General features: G+C 41.2%; 1 protein-coding gene and 1 long non-coding RNA gene across 2 annotated transcripts in view; both read left to right on the plus strand.

Moving 5' to 3' along the window:
- Nucleotides 1-12,138, plus strand: part of chsy1 (chondroitin sulfate synthase 1) — a 69,256-nt gene that overhangs the window by 29,128 nt on the left and 27,990 nt on the right. The window lies entirely within an intron of this gene.
- On the plus strand, nucleotides 1,336-4,317 carry LOC130172262 (uncharacterized). The gene is made up of 3 exons (XR_008828244.1): nucleotides 1,336-2,231; nucleotides 3,035-3,099; nucleotides 3,585-4,317. It is a non-coding gene; the product is annotated as an uncharacterized LOC130172262 (long non-coding RNA).

The following is a 12,138-nucleotide window of genomic DNA, read 5'->3' on the forward strand; positions in this document are numbered from 1 at the left end:
TACCGGAGCAATAGGTATTATTGGTAAGAGTAGCATCACTGTTAAAATCTTAACGATACGCATCCCTACTCTGTCTGAATGACATCTCTTTAACAGATAGATGACTCCAGTAATGTTGCATGTTCCATGTCTAAAAAAGGGTGTAGAATTAAGGATTGGTTGCAGCACTGGTTGGTTGTGACTTGGTGTAAAGTGGCTCTTCCTCCTCGTCTTCAGAGCAGCTCCCTCTGCCCACCGGAGGAACGGCTACTCGTCTACCCAGCAGATAAACCAGATTTAAGCTCCGCTGCTGACGCTGGCCTACATTAGGGGCTGTGCACTGACCAGTAAGCCATAATCTTTATCCATCCATGCTAGGATGTATTTGTCTGTTTGTATGTCTGTCCACTCGTTTGTTCTGGCTCTGAGTTTGAGCAGATTTCTCAGATTGGAAACTGAGTTTGCAGAATGGAATTCTGGATGTTTAGGATATCTTCACTCACCACCCCCACACAGCCCAGCGCCTATTTAATGAGTTTTCAGAAGCCATTCCTGATTAACTGTGTGTTAAAGGTGCAGTAAGCAATGCTTGAGAATGGCTGTTTTTATTTGAACACAACAGCAAGACAAATACACCCCTCCCTCCCTTCATACTGCAATGGTGGAAACCAGAGCATCCTTTATGGCGTGGAGGTGGATACCCTTTCTCATTGCTGAATCAGAACCAACCTTATGATATAAAATGTCATCAAACAAACCAAACGCACACAAACATCCAAAACACAAAGCAGTATGACCTGTTGGTTCTGTGAAACATAGCAAAGCTAATATTACCCACCTGTAAAGCAGACACAGGGCACCCTCCACATCTGTCTTAATGCCTTTCAACTCTCTGAGCTATCTCTATCATAGTTGAGACAAATCCTGATTGGCCACCACAGCAGTGGGCTGCTGAACTGATAAGACACCCATAAAGTTTTTTTTAAGTTTTTACCAGCCCTGTCAGTCTCTTTACTGGCCCTCTTGGTGTGGCTGTCATTCAGGATGCAGATAAATCTAGGGCTGAATTTCCTTCCCAGTCTGACTGTGCAGTCTCCTGTGTTAGAAAGCCTCACAGAATTTTTGTGCTTCTGAAATTCTCGTCTGCAGTCCCAATCAATCCCCTATCAAAACTCCACATGTTCTTGTGGCAACGGGTTAGTATAGACTACTCCTTCTCCTTCCCCTGGTAACCCTTAAATTGGCACTATCTGTTAGCATATGCAAGTACCGCCATGCATTCCCATTGCCCCTTTTCCCCTCCCATCTTCCCTCTTCTAATTTCCCTTGTCCTGTGCACGAGCACAAACGCATCCTGTTGCTGATTGGCTGGAATTGGTCTGAGCCACTTTGTTTATAACCCATTTACAGAATCAGGGCGGTGTAGGAACACCGGATTCAGCACATTTACTCTAACTTTACTTGCCCTCTTCACACCCCATCACTACACACATTGGAAGTAAAGTTAATACACAGGGTTTTAGATTACAAGACTCTTCAGGTTTCAAAAATTATGTATAAGAGTTAAAGTGGTTCAAGTGAGATCTTTCTCCGTAAATCTTTATCCCCCAAAACACGGAAACTCAAACTTGACTTCCCTTGATCTTTGTTTTGTAGTGGTTACTTACTGAAAGGGGACACATTATGCTTTTTTGATTTTCTCTCACTTATTTTCTGTTGTTTTGTTGGACGTCCAAGTTAAAGCGCCAAAGTCTCAAGACCTGAGGTGAACATATGTTAAAATGCTACCTGTAACACAGACGGTTTCAGTTGTCTGTGAATGCTTCCTTCCAATGCTTTATTTCTACATTCCCAACACTGACGTATGAACATCATGGAAGTCCATGAACCGAACGCCGCTCTGGGCCTCAACTCCGGGTTCAGCACACCCCAGCATCAGAGCATGCAAGCAAATTACAGGCTGCAGGGACTGTTACGTCACCGACCACAATGTCAAGAAGAAAGTGTTTCCGTTATTGCTGCAGTGGAGGGAAGGCAACATCAGATACCAGTGGATATCATTTGTATTTTTTGGACCCCTTACAGCAGTACAACTCTTGTATTTCTGTCTGGACTTTGCATTTCACGAGACGACCGGGTTCAGCAACAACCGCCTGCTGGCTAGCCATTCCATGATTGTCGGTTATGCTGGTACTGATGGAAAAGCAGCTCCAACTTTATTGGGCCAGCGTGTTGATTCAGGACTCGAAACTGTAAGTATATCACTAAAACATTGTTTTCTTTGGGGTTTATTATCATCAGCCTACACATAACTAGCTATTTTAATGAGCAACTGTGGTGGTGGGGTTTTGTTTTACTCTGAACTGTGCCTGCAGAGATGATATCTTGCTAACATTAACTCAGTAGCTCGCTGGTGAGTTTGTGCATTTGAGTCTTTTCCAGCTATTTCAAACGTATATCATCTCCAGTCAGTCTTTTCATAGTGTGAAGCAAAGGCAAGTCCTACCCCTTTCTTTCTCTCACCACTGACAGCAGCCCTAGCAGCACGTTAGTATGTATTGATATTAGTCTCAGAGTAATGTTAGCTCAAATCAAGGATTCTCATTCTAACAGTGCGACCTTAATGAGCTCTGTGGTAGCAAGAAATCTTCAGTGTTTAATGTTAGGCTGTCTGCATGTATTTGTAAACAGTATGTTAGTGTTGTTTCAGCAACTCCAAACAACAAATTCTTCCCACCAAGAGGTTATATCTGCAACAAGAGTTGTGTTACATCAGCAGATTTTTGATCTTGGTGCTGATGAGGAATTCAGGATGAGGTTAGTCAGTGATATCAAACAGTTTATCTAAGAGTTTCACATCAGTAAAAAGCCGGATGTGACCCACTTTTTCCTACGTCCTCGTTACACTGTGCTGCTGCACTGTTGAGCTGCGTGAAACTGTGTGTATACAATATTTTTGAACTGATTCATGTAATGTTGACAAGACCTCTTTGTTTCGAGAAATGGCTGCAGTTTGTGGAACTGAAATTAGTCTTAAACTTTTTCCTTTTTTCAGTGCATCAGAGCAGAACCAGTGAGTACACTGGTGTCCATGAGAGGAGAGAAAGAAAATATCAAAAGGTAAAGATTTGTTTAAAAAAAAAAAAAATCAGCATATACTAACATAAAAATGATAATAATAAAAATATAAGGGTATGTATTTTCAGAACTCAAAATCGTTGAAATTAAATACTCAAATAAACATACTAAAAGTAACTATATATAGGCTATATCAACACTGGGAATGGTCGTTTTTAGAAGTTGAATTAAAGAAAAATATTTAAATGTCAGTAATTAAAACCAGATCAGCTAGAACTGAAATTAACAGAATGCTTTGAAAGTTAGATTTAAGGATTTTACGGCAGTGAGCAGGCCTCTTTATGGGAGTACAAATTTTGTTGCCATTTTGGTTTCTTCTTGTCATTCTGCAGTGACATTAGTACTGTGATCACAATACACACTGTTAAATAGATGCTTCACCTTCATTGAAGACCAAATGTACCCAGACGGCCTTGATGAATCAGTGTAACATTCCAGTAAAACTGAATCCTGTTGTTGTTCTACAGATTATCTGTGTGACCCGATGACACTAATGTTCCTGGACCCACCAGACTTTCCTCAGAGCACAAGAGACAAGTTATTGCTGGGTGGGTGGGACAACACAGTGATATCTGGAAGGTCTTGGGACATCCACAGGAAGACACGCCAGGATGACTAGTCTGACTCTCTGCTCTGGGAGCTCCTGCACCAGCTGACACAACTGCAATATAAAAGCAGCGTAGAAGAAACCCTCCAACCACATGGAGGACTGGGGCTTGACAGAGCTGCAGCAGGAGCCCTGAGGCCGGTCCATTCATCGTGCTCGATGCATCATGGCACCCATCACAGTCAATCATAGTGGTGTTGTTAAGCCTCCAGCATCCAATTAGAGGAGATTACACTCTAAGAGTCTTACAATGACCATGCAGGTCCTCACCATGTGTTTCCTTCTCATACATGGATCACAGGAGCTGGCACTGATACCAATTCATGTTCAAATCACCACAACCTTTTACCTGCATGGCATATGTTGCTGTGTAAAGGGGATTTAAGCTGGCTGTTTGAAGACATACTGTATATTAAGAGTTTGTGGCTTGTACCAGCTAAAACAGTCATTTTAACTGTACCACTTATTTGCAGCTGCAAGCAGCAATAACATGACTGCAGGCAATATATAATTACATATATATATATAGATATATATATAATATGTATAATTTTTGCTCAAAATTGATTGTTAGAGAGCTAAATCTGAAACAATTCGTCCTCACATTAAAGGTTTTCCAACAAGTCTTTTCTGATCCTGTCTGCTTTATAGTGTTATGAATATTTTTTATTTTGATGTTCCTTAGTAACACAGCTCATATCTGATTGATACAACCAAATATAGAGTTTAAGTCTTAAGTGTGTTTCCTATATATGTGGTTGCGTGGAGTTGCAGCTTACATATTGGTGAATTAGCTTTGTTACAAACACTCAAAGCGGTTGTGAAGATGACACCTACTCCTCTGTTACTCTCATTTTTAGACCATCCTTGAACCTGAGCCAGGGAAAGATGCTGGTAACCTTGTTGTAGAAAATACAGATGATTTTAAGATAACTGCATTCAATGCCTTTATATGGTGTAAAAACATACCAGAGGAGGCCCACAGTCAGAGGAAGTAACTCTTATTGTAACAGTGTATCCCTCTGTGTGTGCTATGTGTGAAAAGAAAAGCTGTCGTTTGGTATCTAAGGGTGTTTTTGCTTTGTGTAAGGTTTTGACATACAGCTCTACCTTACAAATACAGGTCAGCCATGATCTGCACTCCACACTGACAGCCACGTGATAATGTGGATAAGCTGAAGAGCTGCTGGGAGCAGTTACTATGTCACTAATGGGAGTAAAAGAGCTTCACTTTGTCAGAGTACTTAGCTGTGTTTTGCTGAATGGATTTAATGATGGTGCCATTAGTTGGATCACATATCTATGCTGCTCTTAAGCAGGACAGACACTACAGATCTGGCTGATAAAGTTTTGAATCAGAGTGATTGGTTGTCATTTGACACGCAGTTTGAGGGAGGTCACAATACTTGATTGTTCACCTGAACGATGACCAATATGGCTCTTGGAAAAAAGATTGGACTTCTGGCAAATCAGAGCCGTCTTGCAGTTTGAGCAGTTTCTGTAGTAAGCTTGTTTTAATGTTATTAAAGTAGTAGATCATGTGGTGGGTAAATTTGTAGTCTTCGCTCAGACTGCTGTATGTATAACTGAATTTCATGCCTGCATCTTCCAGGCATTTTTTTTTTCTTCTTACTTTCTATTCATTGTAGAATTGTACAAAGTAATGCTGTCTTTCTCAAAACCAGTCAGGTCTTCAACATCTCCATCCATGTTGTGGCCGGTCATTTGATCCATACAATGCGATCTAAAAAGTCACAGGTTCTGTCATAAAAGTCACAGGAACTGAAAAGTGTTTTGTGAGTTAAAACAACGCAGATTTAAGACCACCTCTGATGAAAATCAAGTTTTTAAACTTTTTAACATGTCCATTTGGTTTTTATATAATACGAGAGAAATAATCATCAACACCATAAGTGTTTCCACCTTGAACTGAAGTGAACCAATGACAGATTCAGACAGCCAGGTTTTCATACGTCACAAACCTAAGGAACCAATCCTGTCAACTCGTGGGATAAACCTGAAACCTTGTCATTACAGAGAGAGAGAGTTAGCATTAGCACAACCACTAACACTGTGTCAGCCACTGCCAGTTGCAAGCCAACAAAGAACATAAATAAATAAAAGATGCTAACTGCGCTAACCGCTCTGATACGTCTGCTAGTCTCTGATTCTGGTCTCAACACACTCCTCATGAGTCTGGGTCTGACTGAGGCTCAAACATGTGGCTGAGTCTCTCTGATGTTTCTTCCTCTAACCATCTTGATACACACTGCCTGATCCAGAATTTCTCAATGAGGAAGTAAGAGGAGATGAGTTTCCAGCCCCAGTTTTCCATTTTTTGTTACTTTTTATGTGGGAAACCATGTTAAACAAAATATGAATCAGAGCAGAGTATTTCTACAGAGTTTAAAACATGTCTGGAGAGGAACTTTAATAAAAACTCAGTGTCTGCCCAGCTTTAAAGCATTGATGAGAACATACTAGAGACTGAAGCGTCTAAACCTTTGTATTGGAGTATTGTTCACTAAGATAAACCAGATGATACTCTCAAGTGTGTGTAAAAGTCACTGCCAAACACATATTGAATGTTCCTGACTGAATCTATTCATAAAAGAATCTACTCAGCCAACTCAAGTCCAGGAATCCTAACCCTCCACCCTGAAAGTGTGTTAAACCTGAACTGATTTATAACCTGGAAATGTGCAGGCCCCAGACAGAAGTTAGCAAGACAAAAACTAATTCATTTAGCACTGACAGAAACTGACACTACTCCCAGTTGTGCTGTCACCCGAGCCTAATGCAGATCTCAGGTTTCAAGTGGGTGGCAGTTCTAGACTGGCACAACAGTCTAACAGCACACATAGTAATGTAGAAATTACAACAACAAATAAATAAACAAATAAATACAGTAATAGTTAAGTTACAGGTCTACTAAGGAAGAAATCCAGACTATGTAGCACCAATTCACATGACTATTCAGTGTTAATTGAGCAATTAAATGTGAGAGCAGTTGAACAGAGATTTCACAATACACCACTGATTAAACCTCAAGTGAGGTCACAACGCCACTTATAAAAACCTACTGAAACGGGAATGTACTCAGGCAGCTCAAAGTGAGAGTCAAGGAATCCTGACCTTCCGGTTCAGACACACCCTGAGCTCGTTTGTACCCTATAGATCAGGATTTTTCCGGGGGGGAGGGGGTTGCTGTCGCCGCAGTATATTAGGGACAAAGCCATTCACACTCTCTGATCCTCTCCTCCACCGGCACCTTCCACTTGTGGCTGAGAACTAGGCCTACTCTCAGTCCTGACACATTAACCGTATCTCGTCAGTAACATGAATTGATATTAATAGCAGCAAAATCAGCTCGCTGCCTCCTTCCGCAGGCAGAAAATCCAGCGCGTATATATTCTTCTTCTTTGGCAATTTCGGATGGCTCTGCCTGATGCATGAATTACGATACAGTGCCACTACATTGCCTTAGTGGCGTACAGCCGCAATTGCAGTTAAAAACGTCAAATCCACCGAGTACCGAGAAAACAAGTACGCCTACTAATATTTTGTCGGGAGGCGGCACGACATTTGACGGAGGTGGCCATCTATGCAGGAAAAACCCTGTAGATGTGCAGTTAGCACTGACAGAAACTGACACTCCTCCCAGTTGTGCTGTCACCGAAACCAAACACAAGATTCAGGTAGAATTTGCCACATCAAATAAATATTACATTTACAAGTGAATTTCATGCTTTACAGAAACAAGCTGCTGCAAAAGAGACCAGAAACTTAAAGATAGCAGTGCAGGGAAAAGAGCATGAGATCCCTCAGTCATGGAACCAGTGGACACACACACACACACACACAGACACACACACACACACACACACACAGACACACACACACACACACACACACACAAACAGGAAGAGTATACACCCCAGGAAGAGAAGCTGTTGGCTAATGGGGATCCTAATAAACAAATATACACCGGATATAAAAGCCATGGATTTTCTCCGACAGCAGCAACAGAGCCAGGGTGCGATCCAGCTGAATCTCGTGTACATTTGGTGTCAGGATAAAGTCTGCTGTCACCACACGCCATCTGTGCACAGATGTTTACGTCATTGTTGACTTTACAGACCTGGGGGTTGCCATCAGCCACATAGTCCACTGACAAAGGCTGTAATAATAGGTTTTGTAGGAAAAGGTTCTTACATTCATATTTCATCTGTTTGAGGGTATGGTTACTGATCATTATCACAAATTGTCCAATAGTGGATTGGTTGCTAACCAGAGTCGCATGATAACATAATAGCAGACAGGAGATTCACTGAATTTGGTGATTGGTAATCTGTGGCCATAGGCAGGAGTTGTCTTCCTGTTGTGTTAGTGATGGGCTCCATCAAACAGTGGCATATATTGTCACTAACTGGAACCAAGTGAATCCCATAATTCAGCTGTGTTGTGTCTTGGTGCTTTTCTCTGGTATCTGACAAGAAGCAATGTTCTCTGGAAGGTGATAATTAACTAATGACAAGTAATGTTGTTGTGACGGAAGAAGGAGGCCAGGGGAAATACTTAAGTGAAATAGTTCCTCACCTATGGACATGCATGGTGCTGAAATGTGACAGCAGTTGTGTGAAGATCCTACCTACGTTCCCACCTCAGGCTCAAGCTCCTTGCGGGCCTGAGCAGAATGTGGAGGTGTAGTAAACACATGAATGTCTGGAATATTGATCAAAGAAGAAGTTAAAAAGAAAAACATTTATTGTCAACTTTCACTTTTTGATACTCGATGCCATGGACACAATTCAGTCAGTACTCAAAACCGGTTGAGGTCTGACATCCAGCTGACAAACTGCATTAAATTATTTACAGTTATTTTTATTCCTCATGGTGTGTGTGGACACAGATGGCATCAGCTTCCCTTGACAGAGTAGCCTATCACAACCCAGGTGGGAAACCCCCAAGAATATCAGCATGTCTAATATGCAGATAATTGATGTCAGGGCTGGATTTTCTTCTGCATGTATGAGAACTGGATTTTCTTACAGGCCTGTGACAGAGCCTGCCACCGTGCAGACACCAGATCCTTGCATGTCACAGTACTTCTGATGTACTCCTGATGGATTCTTCTGAATGGTCTGGTTTGAGTCACCATTAAATTAATTAGCCCACCACTTCAGTTAGTGGTAGATCAACAGACCAACATTACAGCCGAGTGCTGCCAGAGATGCTGTTAATATCGTTATATCTGATCTATTTCAAGCCCAGCCTTGACCATTTTTGATCTTCAAAAATTGGCATTTTAATGCAGCGGAGCAGAACATGAAAGTGCTGCACATGACAAGGCACATGCAGATAGAGAGTAAACTTACTTATAGACAAAGCGTGGAGCAGTTGCTGCTTCTGCTTTTCGGCAATAAGATTGGTCCATAAACATTACAGCAGGCAATAGCTGCAGTTTGCATGGTTTTAGCCAGCAGAGGAGTGCAAACACACAGAGCGCCCCAAAATGACAATGTTGTTGACTTGTCACCGAATGTAATCCTGGTTCTGTAGAAACAATAATACTGATGTTGTAATTGTTGCCCACAACTATGGAGGACTACTTCCTTCACTTTATTACACAGCTTTCATCATCACACAGCAAAAGGAACAATATGTGCAGTTCCAACCTGAGAAGTGCTGTGCGCATTTACACATCATTAAATGTGTTGATTTTTTTTTTTTTTTCTCTACACATCAGACAGGTAAAATATTGAACACAGATACCAAGTGAACATATGTGGAATAAAGCTGCCATTCTTTATATGAGTCTTGAGCTCCATCAGATCTGTCAGAGCCTCTTCTGGAGTCAAAGACAAAACCTGTCCAGTCAGGCTTACTATTACAGTTGCCAGTTTTTCTTTAGTATTAGCATCCATATACTAATGAAAATCTTTGCCTCAGTGGATTTATTCATCCAGGTTTTGTTAGTGTGGTTAAGTTGATTCTTCTTGTAAAGTAAGACTAGAATAACAAAACTGCTAGCATTGACAGTAAATGTAAAACCACAAACCACCTATTACATAGGAAACAAACTGTGTGACTGGTGCATTAATCATACTTAATCAGTTTAAATCAGATGAGGTGTACATAGCATAACTTTTTTAATGCTGTTTATGTAACCACAGGGAAAGAGAGATAAATATATTTTTTAGTTTGCGTTGTTTGTCACTTCATTTGTTTTTATTGAAAATAAGGAGCCCTGGACGATCTTGGCTCAATCCAAGTTCCTAGAAACGCCTGTGCTGAGGGGTGAAGGTCACACTAGGTAGATAGATGCCCTCAGTGTGTCAGGATTGGAAAGAAAAGCATGTTATATGGGTTGAGAGTGTAAGGTGTGTGTTCATGCATATGCACTCGAAGAAGGAATTCCTTGCTCCTGATGCAGAGTGCCATGTGTGGCTTTGGGATTAGAAAGCCGCCTTTGTCTGTGAGCTGCAGCAGGTTGGAGCAGGGTGGAGGGCTCAGGTTGCTGCTGGAGGAATGGCTGGAGGGGAGAGGTGAGGATGCCTCAGAGAGAGGAAGGGATCAGGGTCCAGAGACAGGAGGACGATTGTCCTCAGGCATGCCTCAAAGGTGCTATGTGTAGTATTTCCACACCATTCAATCAATACCACATTCATTTGTAGATGTCAGTATAATTACTGTTTACAGATGAAACCATCATCAAGCCTCTGATTTGCTATTAAATCAGGAATCAGGAGTGTTCTACCCTTCAGTTATTTCTTAGCAATACAGAATGGGATCTTATTAGGACTTCAGTTGCAGGATTGCAGGATTATTTACTTATAAATTAATCTTTTTTTTTTATTATTAATTAATAATTGCTCTCTTATCCAACCAATGGTCGAAACCTGAGAGTTTTCACCTCACCACATTGATGACGATATAAAAGGAGAATTATACATGACATTTTTCCTTGACAAAAATTCAAATTATTTTCTGTCAGTCAACTAATCCATTAAGTGACTGGTTGTTTCATCTTAGCCACTACACTGTGATTCATCACTGGCAGCACTTATTTTTTATGTATGTCAATAAATATTGAGAAAATGTGGCAAATTCCGGACAGGCTTTGACTTTACCTTCTTGAATCCGGTGGCACGGGTTAGATTTAAGTCAAGTTCACTCTTCTTAGTGTGTTGGAGGCGTGTCAAGCAGATTTTTGGTATTTTCATGGCCAGGGTCACCAGGGTGGGCCCATAAAGACTAAATTATAGGTGGGTGTGTTAGGTTTTCTGTTTTCAGCGTGACCATCTTTAACACGGTTGTTGATATACACTGCAGTAAAAACTGTAGAATAATTAAGCAAAACAATAATTTTAACAGGCACACACTCATCAAAGTTAACCCGTGGTTGTGTGTAATTGGGGTTGACAGAGCGCATTATCACTCCAATAAGACTGAGATGGAACACATACCAGCTGCCTTCAGATGGCTGTAAACCAAAATAAAAGCCTCTAACTGTTGTTGATTACAGATCTGGCAAGACTTAATTTTTATTCTGTCTGGCTGGCATTAATACCATTTAAAAGCAAAACATGCAGAAAGGGTTTTGTATGATTTCAGAGAGGTAGGTTGTGTCTTCACCAAATAAAGTGACAGAAATATTAAAGAAAACAAGTGTGCTGAGCTGTCAACCTGCTCCGAGCAGGGGAGCCACAAATCACACGAGACTCAGTCAATCTTGGCACCAAGACTGCAATACACCACTGGTTCAGCATATAAAAAAGCACTCAAACATCTTGAGTTTTCTATTCACAAGAAACATCTGCTGATGTGAACCATGGCTCGCAAAGAAGAGATCTGAGACTTCCGATCAAGAATTGTTGATTTACATAAAGCTGGAAAGGGTTACAGAGTAATTTCAAAGAGTTTAGATATTGTTCAGTCCACATTCAGACAAATTGTCTATAAATGGAGACGATTTAGTACTGCGGCTACTCCTGAGAAGTGGGTGCCCAGCCAAGAAGACTCCAAAGGCACAGCGCAGAATCCTCAATGAGGTGAAGAAAAACCTCAGAGTGACTGCAAAAGGCTTAAAGGAATCATTGGAGCTGGTTAACATCTCTCTTCATGAGGCTATCATATGCAAATCCTTCATGGCAGGATACCACTCCAAAAGAAAAAACACACGAACTTTCCCAAAGAGCAGCTTTGCACTCCACAAAACTACTGGTAAAATGTTTTATGGACTGATGAAACTAAGGCTGAATTGTTTGGAAAGAACAGGCAGCACTGGATACCGACACGAAAGCATCATCCCAACAGTGAAGCGGGGTGGAGGGATTATCATGATATGGGGCTTTGCTGCCTCTGGGCCCTGACAGCTTGTCATCATTGAGGGGAAAATTAACTTCTTTTGA

This window comes from Seriola aureovittata, chromosome 1, assembly GCF_021018895.1.
Source record: "Seriola aureovittata isolate HTS-2021-v1 ecotype China chromosome 1, ASM2101889v1, whole genome shotgun sequence".
Taxonomy (NCBI): domain Eukaryota; kingdom Metazoa; phylum Chordata; class Actinopteri; order Carangiformes; family Carangidae; genus Seriola; species Seriola aureovittata.